This window comes from Ambystoma mexicanum, unplaced genomic scaffold (genome assembly GCF_040938575.1).
Source record: "Ambystoma mexicanum isolate Mex_15411 unplaced genomic scaffold, UKY_AmexF1_1 Mex_scaf5, whole genome shotgun sequence".
Classification (NCBI taxonomy): domain Eukaryota; kingdom Metazoa; phylum Chordata; class Amphibia; order Caudata; family Ambystomatidae; genus Ambystoma; species Ambystoma mexicanum.
The window spans coordinates 1111486-1122059 of NW_027182466.1; positions in this window are offsets into that span (position 1 = coordinate 1111486).

A 10574-nucleotide genomic window follows, 5' to 3' on the forward strand; every position below is an offset into this window, starting at 1 on the left:
TTGTTATTAGAATCATTGAGATATCATATTGCATGCTGTAGGAAGGGTCTAAGGATTGGAATGGGAAGGACTTGGATATCACATCTCATGCTATAGGTAGGCTCTCAGGTTTGGAAAGGGAAGGAGTTGGATATCACATTTCATGTTAGAGGAAGGATCTCAGGTTTGGTATTAGAGGCATTGAGATATCACATCTCATGCTATAGGAAGGGTCTCAGGATTGGAATGGGAAGGAGTTGGATATCACATCTCATGCTATAGGAAGGGTCTCAGGTTTGGTATAAGCATCGAGATATCACATCTCATGCTATAGGAAGGGTCTCGGGATTAGAATGGGAAGGAGTTGGATATCACATCTCATGTTATAGGAAGGATCTCAGGTTTGGTATTAGAAGCATTGAGACATCACATCTCATGCTATAGGAAGGGTCTCAGGATTGGAATGGGAAGGAGTTGGATATCACATCTCATGCTATAGGAAGGGTCTCAAGTTTGATATTAGAAGCATTGAGATATCACATCTCATGCTATAGGAAGGGTCTCAGGATTGGAATGGGAAGGAGTTGGATATCACATCTCAAGCTTTAGGAAGGGTCTCAGGTTTGGTATAAGCATTGAGATAGCACATCTCATGCTATAGGAAGGGTCTCAGGATTGGAATGGGAAGGAGTTGGATATTACATCTCATGTTATAGGAAAGATCTCAGGTTTGGTATTAGAAGCATTGAGACATCACATCTCATGTTATAGGAAGGGTCTCAGGATTGGAATGGGAAGAAGTTGGATATCACATCTCATGCTATAGGAAGGGTCTCAGGTTTGGAAGGGGAAGGAGTTGGATATCCAATCTCATGTTATAGGACTGGTCTCAGGTTTGGTATTAGAAGCATTGAGATATCACATCGCATGCTGTAGGAAGGTTCTCAGGTTTGGTATTAGAAGCATTGAGACATCACATCTCATGCTATAGGAAGGGTCTCAGGATTGGAATGGGAAGGAGTTGGATATCACATCTCATTTTATAGGAAGGATCTCAGGTTTGGTATTAGAAGCATTGAGACATCACATCTCATGCTATAGGAAGGGTCTCAGGATTGGAATGGGAAGGAGTTGGATATCACATCTCATGCTATAGGAAGGGTCTCAGATTTGGTATAAGCATTGAGATATCACATCTCATGCTATAGGAAGGGTCTCAGGATTGGATTGGGAAGGAGTTGTATATGACATCTCAGGCCATAGGAAGGGTCTCAGGATTGGTATAAGCATTGAGATATCACATCTCTGCTATCGGAAGGGTCTCAGGTTTGGAATGGGAAGGAGTTGGATATCCCATCTTATGATAAAGGAAGGGTCTAAGGTTTGGAAGGGGAAAGATTTGGATATCACATCTCATGTTATAGGCGGGTCTCAATTTTGATATTAGAAGCATTGAGATAACAAATCTCATGATATCGGAAGGGTCTCAGGATTGGAATGGGAAGGAGTTGGATATCACATCTCATGTTATAGGAAGAGTCTCAGGATTGGAATGGGAAGGAGTTTGATATCACATCTCATGTTATAGGACGGGTCTCAGGTTTGGTATTAGAAGCATTGAGATATCAAGTCTCATGGTATAGGAAGGGTCTCAGAATTGGAATGGGAAGGATTTCGGATATCACATCTCAAGCTATAGGAAGAGTCTCAGGATTGGAATGGGAAGGAGTTTGATATCACATCTCATGTTATAGGACGGGTCTCAGGTTTGGTATTAGAAGCATTGAGATATCAAGTCTCATGGTATAGGAAGGGTCTCAGAATTGGAATGGGAAGGATTTCGGATATCACATCTCAAGCTATAGGAAAAGTCTCAGGATTGGAATGGGAAGGAGTTTGATATCACATCTCATGCCATAGTATGGTTCTCAGGTTTGGTAGAAGCATTGGGATATCACATCTCATGCTATTGGAAGGGTATCAGTATTGGATTTGGAAGGAGTTGGATATCCCATCTCATGCTATGGGAAGGGTCTCAGGTTGGAATGGGAAGGAGTTGGATATCACATTTCATGTTATAGGAAGGGTCTCAGGATTGGAATGGGAAGGAGTTGGATATCACATCTCATGTTATAGGAAAGATCTCAGGTTTGGTATTAGAAGCATTGAGACATCACATCTCATGTTATAGGAAGGGTCTCAGGATTGGAATGGGAAGAAGTTGGATATCACATCTCATGCTATAGGAAGGGTCTCAGGTTTGGAAGGGGAAGGAGTTGGATATCCAATCTCATGTTATAGGACTGGTCTCAGGTTTGGTATTAGAAGCATTGAGATATCACATCGCATGCTGTAGGAAGGTTCTCAGGTTTGGAATGGGGAGGAATTGGATATCACATCTCATGTCATAGGAAGGATCTCAGGTTTGGTATTAGAAGCATTGAGATATCACATCTCATGCTATAGGAATGGTCTCAGGATTGGAATGGGAAGGAGTTGGATATTACATTCTTGCTATAGGAAGGGTCTCCTGTTTGGAATGGGAAGGAGTTGGATATCACATATGCTATAGGAAGGGTCTCAGGTTTGAAACGGGAAGGAGTTGGATATCACATCTCATGTTATAGGAAGGGTCTCAGGTTTGAAACGAGAAGGAGTTGGATATCACATCTCATGTTATAGGACGGGTCTCAGGTTTGTTATTAGAATCATTGAGATATCATATTGCATGCTGTAGGAAGGGTCTAAGGATTGGAATGGGAAGGACTTGGATATCACATCTCATGCTATAGGTAGGCTCTCAGGTTTGGAAAGGGAAGGAGTTCGATATCACATTTCATGTTAGAGGAAGGATCTCAGGTTTGGTATTAGAGGCATTGAGATATCACATATCATGCTATAGGAAGGGTCTCAGGATTGGAATGGGAAGGAGTTGGATATCACATCTCAAGCTTTAGGAAGGGTCTCAGGTTTGGTATAAGCATTGAGATAGCACATCTCATGCTATAGGAAGGGTCTCAGGATTGGAATGGGAAGGAGTTGGATATTACATCTCATGTTATAGGAAAGATCTCAGGTTTGGTATTAGAAGCATTGAGACATCACATCTCATGTTATAGGAAGGGTCTCAGGATTGGAATGGGAAGAAGTTGGATATCACATCTCATGCTATAGGAAGGGTCTCAGGTTTGGAAGGGGAAGGAGTTGGATATCCAATCTCATGTTATAGGACTGGTCTCAGGTTTGGTATTAGAAGCATTGAGATATCACATCGCATGCTGTAGGAAGGTTCTCAGGTTTGGTATTAGAAGCATTGAGACATCACATCTCATGCTATAGGAAGGGTCTCAGGATTGGAATGGGAAGGAGTTGGATATCACATCTCATGTTATAGGAAGGATCTCAGGTTTGGTATTAGAAGCATTGAGACATCACATCTCATGCTATAGGAAGGGCCTTAGGATTGGAATGGGAAGGAGTTGGATATCACATCTCATGCTATAGGAAGGGTCTCAGATTTGGTATAAGCATCGAGATATCACATCTCATGCTATAGGAAGGGTCTCGGGATTGGAATGGGAAGGAGTTGGATATCACATCTCATGCCATAGGAAGGGTCTTAGGTTTGGTATAAGCATTGAGATATCACATCTCTGCTATTGGAAGGGTCTCAGGATTGGAATGGGAAGGAGTTGGATATCCCATCTCATGTTATAGGAAGAGTCTCAGGTTTGGTATTAGAAGCATTGAGATATCACATCTCATGCTATAGGAAGTTGCTCAGGATTGGAATGGGAAGGACTTGGGTATCACATCTCATGCTATAGGGAGGGTCTCAAGTTTGATATTAGAAGCATTGAGATATCACATCTCATGCTATAGGAATGGTCTCAGGATTGGAATGGGAAGGAGTTGGATATCACATCTCATTCTATAGGAAGGGTCTCAGGTTTGGTATAAGCAGTGAGATATCACATCGCATGCTATAGGAAGTGTCTCAGGATTGGAATGGGAAGGAGTTGGATATCACATCTCATGTTATAGGAAGGATCTCAGGTTTGGTATAAGCATTGAGATATCACATCTCTGCTATCGGAAGGGTCTCAGGATTGGAATGGGAAGGAGTTGGATATTCCCATCTCATGTTATAGGAAAGATCTCAGGTTTGGTATTAGAAGCATTGAGACATCACATCTCATGTTATAGGAAGGGTCTCAGGATTGGAATGGGAAGAAGTTGGATATCACATCTCATGCTATAGGAAGGGTCTCAGGTTTGGAAGGGGAAGGAGTTGGATATCCAATCTCATGTTATAGGACTGGTCTCAGGTTTGGTATTAGAAGCATTGAGATATCACATCGCATGCTGTAGGAAGGTTCTCAGGTTTGGAATGGGGAGGAATTGGATATCACATCTCATGTCATAGGAAGGATCTCAGGTTTGGTATTAGAAGCATTGAGATATCACATCTCATGCTATAGGAATGGTCTCAGGATTGGAATGGGAAGGAGTTGGATATTACATTCTTGCTAAAGGAAGGGTCTCATGTTTGGAATGGGAAGGAGTTGGATATCACATATGCTATAGGAAGGGTCTCAGGTTTGAAACGGGAAGGAGTTGGATATCACATCTCATGTTATAGGAAGGGTCTCAGGTTTGAAACGAGAAGGAGTTGGATGTCACATCTCATGTTATAGGACGGGTCTCAGGTTTGTTATTAGAATCATTGAGATATCATATTGCATGCTGTAGGAAGGGTCTAAGGATTGGAATGGGAAGGACTTGGATATCACATCTCATGCTATAGGTAGGCTCTCAGGTTTGGAAAGGGAAGGAGTTCGATATCACATTTCATGTTAGAGGAAGGATCTCAGGTTTGGTATTAGAGGCATTGAGATATCACATATCATGCTATAGGAAGGGTCTCAGGATTGGAATGGGAAGGAGTTGGATATCACATCTCAAGCTTTAGGAAGGGTCTCAGGTTTGGTATAAGCATTGAGATAGCACATCTCATGCTATAGGAAGGGTCTCAGGATTGGAATGGGAAGGAGTTGGATATTACATCTCATGTTATAGGAAAGATCTCAGGTTTGGTATTAGAAGCATTGAGACATCACATCTCATGTTATAGGAAGGGTCTCAGGATTGGAATGGGAAGAAGTTGGATATCACATCTCATGCTATAGGAAGGGTCTCAGGTTTGGAAGGGGAAGGAGTTGGATATCCAATCTCATGTTATAGGACTGGTCTCAGGTTTGGTATTAGAAGCATTGAGATATCACATCGCATGCTGTAGGAAGGTTCTCAGGTTTGGTATTAGAAGCATTGAGACATCACATCTCATGCTATAGGAAGGGTCTCAGGATTGGAATGGGAAGGAGTTGGATATCACATCTCATGTTATAGGAAGGATCTCAGGTTTGGTATTAGAAGCATTGAGACATCACATCTCATGCTATAGGAAGGGCCTTAGGATTGGAATGGGAAGGAGTTGGATATCACATCTCATGCTATAGGAAGGGTCTCAGATTTGGTATAAGCATCGAGATATCACATCTCATGCTATAGGAAGGGTCTCGGGATTGGAATGGGAAGGAGTTGGATATCACATCTCATGCCATAGGAAGGGTCTTAGGTTTGGTATAAGCATTGAGATATCACATCTCTGCTATTGGAAGGGTCTCAGGATTGGAATGGGAAGGAGTTGGATATCCCATCTCATGTTATAGGAAGAGTCTCAGGTTTGGTATTAGAAGCATTGAGATATCACATCTCATGCTATAGGAAGTGTCTCAGGATTGGAATGGGAAGGACTTGGGTATCACATCTCATGCTATAGGGAGGGTCTCAAGTTTGATATTAGAAGCATTGAGATATCACATCTCATGCTATAGGAATGGTCTCAGGATTGGAATGGGAAGGAGTTGGATATCACATCTCATTCTATAGGAAGGGTCTCAGGTTTGGTATAAGCAGTGAGATATCACATCTCATGCTATAGGAAGTGTCTCAGGATTGGAATGGGAAGGAGTTGGATATCACATCTCATGTTATAGGAAGGATCTCAGGTTTGGTATAAGCATTGAGATATCACATCTCTGCTATCGGAAGGGTCTCAGGATTGGAATGGGAAGGAGTTGGATATTCCCATCTCATGATATAGGAAGGGTCCCAGGATGGAATGGGAAGGAGTAGGATATCACATTTCATGTTATAGGAAGGGTCTCAGGATTGGAATGGGAAGGATTTGGATATCATATCTCATGCTATAGGAAGGGTCTCAGGTTTGGAAGGGGAAGGAGTTGGATATCCAATCTCATGTTATAGGACTGGTCTCAGGTTTGGTATTAGAAGCATTGAGATATCACATCGCATGCTGTAGGAAGGTTCTCAGGTTTGGAATGGGGAGGAATTGGATATCACATCTCATGTCATAGGAAGGATCTCAGGTTTGGTATTAGAAGCATTGAGATATCACATCTCATGCTATAGGAATGGTCTCAGGATTGGAATGGGAAGGAGTTGGATATTACATTCTTGCTAAAGGAAGGGTCTCATGTTTGGAATGGGAAGGAGTTGGATATCACATATGCTATAGGAAGGGTCTCAGGTTTGAAACGGGAAGGAGTTGGATATCACATCTCATGTTATAGGAAGGGTCTCAGGTTTGAAACGAGAAGGAGTTGGATATCACATCTCATGTTATAGGACGGGTCTCAGGTTTGTTATTAGAATCATTGAGATATCATATTGCATGCTGTAGGAAGGGTCTAAGGATTGGAATGGGAAGGACTTGGATATCACATCTCATGCTATAGGTAGGCTCTCAGGTTTGGAAAGGGAAGGAGTTCGATATCACATTTCATGTTAGAGGAAGGATCTCAGGTTTGGTATTAGAGGCATTGAGATATCACATATCATGCTATAGGAAGGGTCTCAGGATTGGAATGGGAAGGAGTTGGATATCACATCTCAAGCTTTAGGAAGGGTCTCAGGTTTGGTATAAGCATTGAGATAGCACATCTCATGCTATAGGAAGGGTCTCAGGATTGGAATGGGAAGGAGTTGGATATTACATCTCATGTTATAGGAAAGATCTCAGGTTTGGTATTAGAAGCATTGAGACATCACATCTCATGTTATAGGAAGGGTCTCAGGATTGGAATGGGAAGAAGTTGGATATCACATCTCATGCTATAGGAAGGGTCTCAGGTTTGGAAGGGGAAGGAGTTGGATATCCAATCTCATGTTATAGGACTGGTCTCAGGTTTGGTATTAGAAGCATTGAGATATCACATCGCATGCTGTAGGAAGGTTCTCAGGTTTGGTATTAGAAGCATTGAGACATCACATCTCATGCTATAGGAAGGGTCTCAGGATTGGAATGGGAAGGAGTTGGATATCACATCTCATGTTATAGGAAGGATCTCAGGTTTGGTATTAGAAGCATTGAGACATCACATCTCATGCTATAGGAAGGGCCTTAGGATTGGAATGGGAAGGAGTTGGATATCACATCTCATGCTATAGGAAGGGTCTCAGATTTGGTATAAGCATCGAGATATCACATCTCATGCTATAGGAAGGGTCTCGGGATTGGAATGGGAAGGAGTTGGATATCACATCTCATGCCATAGGAAGGGTCTTAGGTTTGGTATAAGCATTGAGATATCACATCTCTGCTATTGGAAGGGTCTCAGGATTGGAATGGGAAGGAGTTGGATATCCCATCTCATGTTATAGGAAGAGTCTCAGGTTTGGTATTAGAAGCATTGAGATATCACATCTCATGCTATAGGAAGTGTCTCAGGATTGGAATGGGAAGGACTTGGGTATCACATCTCATGCTATAGGGAGGGTCTCAAGTTTGATATTAGAAGCATTGAGATATCACATCTCATGCTATAGGAATGGTCTCAGGATTGGAATGGGAAGGAGTTGGATATCACATCTCATTCTATAGGAAGGGTCTCAGGTTTGGTATAAGCAGTGAGATATCACATCTCATGCTATAGGAAGTGTCTCAGGATTGGAATGGGAAGGAGTTGGATATCACATCTCATGTTATAGGAAGGATCTCAGGTTTGGTATAAGCATTGAGATATCACATCTCTGCTATCGGAAGGGTCTCAGGATTGGAATGGGAAGGAGTTGGATATTCCCATCTCATGATATAGGAAGGGTCCCAGGATGGAATGGGAAGGAGTAGGATATCACATTTCATGTTATAGGAAGGGTCTCAGGATTGGAATGGGAAGGATTTGGATATCATATCTCATGCTATAGGAAGGCTCTCAGGTTTGGAAGGGGAAAGAGTTGGATATCACATTTCATGTTAGAGGAAGGATCTCAGGTTTGGTATTAGAGGCCTTGAGATATCACATCTCATGCTATAGGAAGGGTCTCAGGATTGGAATGGGAAGGAGTTGGATATCACATCTCATGTTATAGGAAAGATCTCAGGTTTGGTATTAGAAGCATTGAGACATCACATCTCATGTTATAGGAAGGGTCTCAGGATTGGAATGGGAAGAAGTTGGATATCACATCTCATGCTATAGGAAGGGTCTCAGGTTTGGTATAAGCATTGAGATATCACATCTCATGCTATAGGAAGGGTCTCAGGATTGGAATGGGCAGGAGTTGTATATGACATCTCATGCCATAGGAAGGGTCTCAGGTTTGGTATAAGCATTGAGATATCACATCACATGCTATAGGAAGGGTCTCAGGATTGGAATGGGAAGGACTTGGATATCACATCTCATGCTATAGGCAGGGTCTCAGGTTTGGAAAGGGAAGGAGATGGATATCACATTTCATGTTAGAGGTAGGATCTCAGGTTTGGAATTAGAGGCATTGAGATATCACATCTCATGCTATCAGAAGGGTCTCAGGATTGGAATGGGAAGGAGTGGGATATCACATCTCATGCTAAAGGGAGGGTCTCAGGTTTGGAAGGGGGAGGATTTGGAAATCACATCTCATGTTATAGGAAGGATCTCAGGTTTGGTATTAGAAGCATTGAGATATCACATCTCATGCTATCGGAAGTATCTCAGGTTTGGTATTAGAGGCATTGAGATATCACATCTCATGCTATCATAAGGGTCTCAGGATTGGAATGGGAAGGAGTTGGATATCACATCTCATGTTATAGGAAGGATCTCAGGTTTGGTATTAGAAGCATTGAGACATCACATCTCATGCTATAGGAAGGGTCTCAGGATTGGAATGGGAAGGAGTTGGATATCACATCTCATGCTATAGGAAGGGTCTCAGATTTGGTATAAGCATTGAGATATCACATCTCATGCTATAGGAAGGGTCTCAGGATTGGAATGGGAAGGAGTTGTATATGACATCTCAGGCCATAGGAAGGGTCTCAGGTTTGGTATAAGCATTGAGATATCACATCTATGCTATCGGAAGGGTCTCAGGATTGGAATGGGAATGAGTTGGATATCCCATCTCATGTTATAGGAAGAGTCTCAGGTTTGGTATTAGAAGCATTGAGATATCCCATCTCATGCTATAGGAAGGGTCTCAGGTTGGAATGGGAAGGAGTTGGATATCACATTTCATGTTATAGGAAGGGTCTCAGGATTGGAATTGGAAGGACTTGGCTATCATATCTCATGCTATAGGAAGGCTCTCGGGTTTGGAAGGGGAAGGAGTTGGATATCACATTTCATGTTAGAGGAACGATCTCAGGTTTGGTATTAGAGGCCTTGAGATATCACATCTCATGCTATAGGAAGGGTCTCAGGATTGGAATGGGAAGGAGTTGGATATCACATCTCAAGCTAAAGGGACGGTCTCAGGTTTGGTATAAGCATTGTGATATCACATCTCATGCTATAGGAAGGGTCTCAGGATTGGAATGGGAAGGAGTTGGATATCACATCTCATGTTATAGGAAAGATCTCAGGTTTGGTATTAGAAGCATTGCGACATCACATCTCATGTTATAGGAAGGGTCTCAGGATTGGAATGGGAAGAAGTTGGATATCACATCTCATGCTATAAGAAGGGTCTCAGGTTTGGTATAAGCATTGAGATATCACATCTCATGCTATAGGAAGGGTCTCAGGTTTGGAATGGGAAGGAGTTGTATATGACATCTCATGCCATAGGAAGGGTCTCAGGTTTGGTATAAGCATTGAGATATCACATCACATGCTATAGGAAGGGTCTCAGGATTGGAATGGAAAGGACTTGGATATCACATCTCATGCTATAGGCAGGGTCTCAGGTTTGGAAAGGGAAGGAGATGGATATCACATTTCATGTTCGAGGTAGGATCTCAGGTTTGGTATTAGAGGCATTGAAATATCACATCTCATGCTATCAGAAGGGTCTCAGGATTGGAATGGGAAGGAGTTGGATATCACATTTCATGCTAAAGGGAGGGTCTCAGGTTTGGAAGGGGAAGGATTTGGAAATCACATCTCATGTTATAGGAAGGATCTCAGGTTTGGTATTAGAAGCATTGAGATATCACATCTCATGCTATCGTAAGTATCTCAGGTTTGGTATTAGAGGTATTGAGATATCACATCTCATGCTATCATAAGGGTCTCAGGATTGGA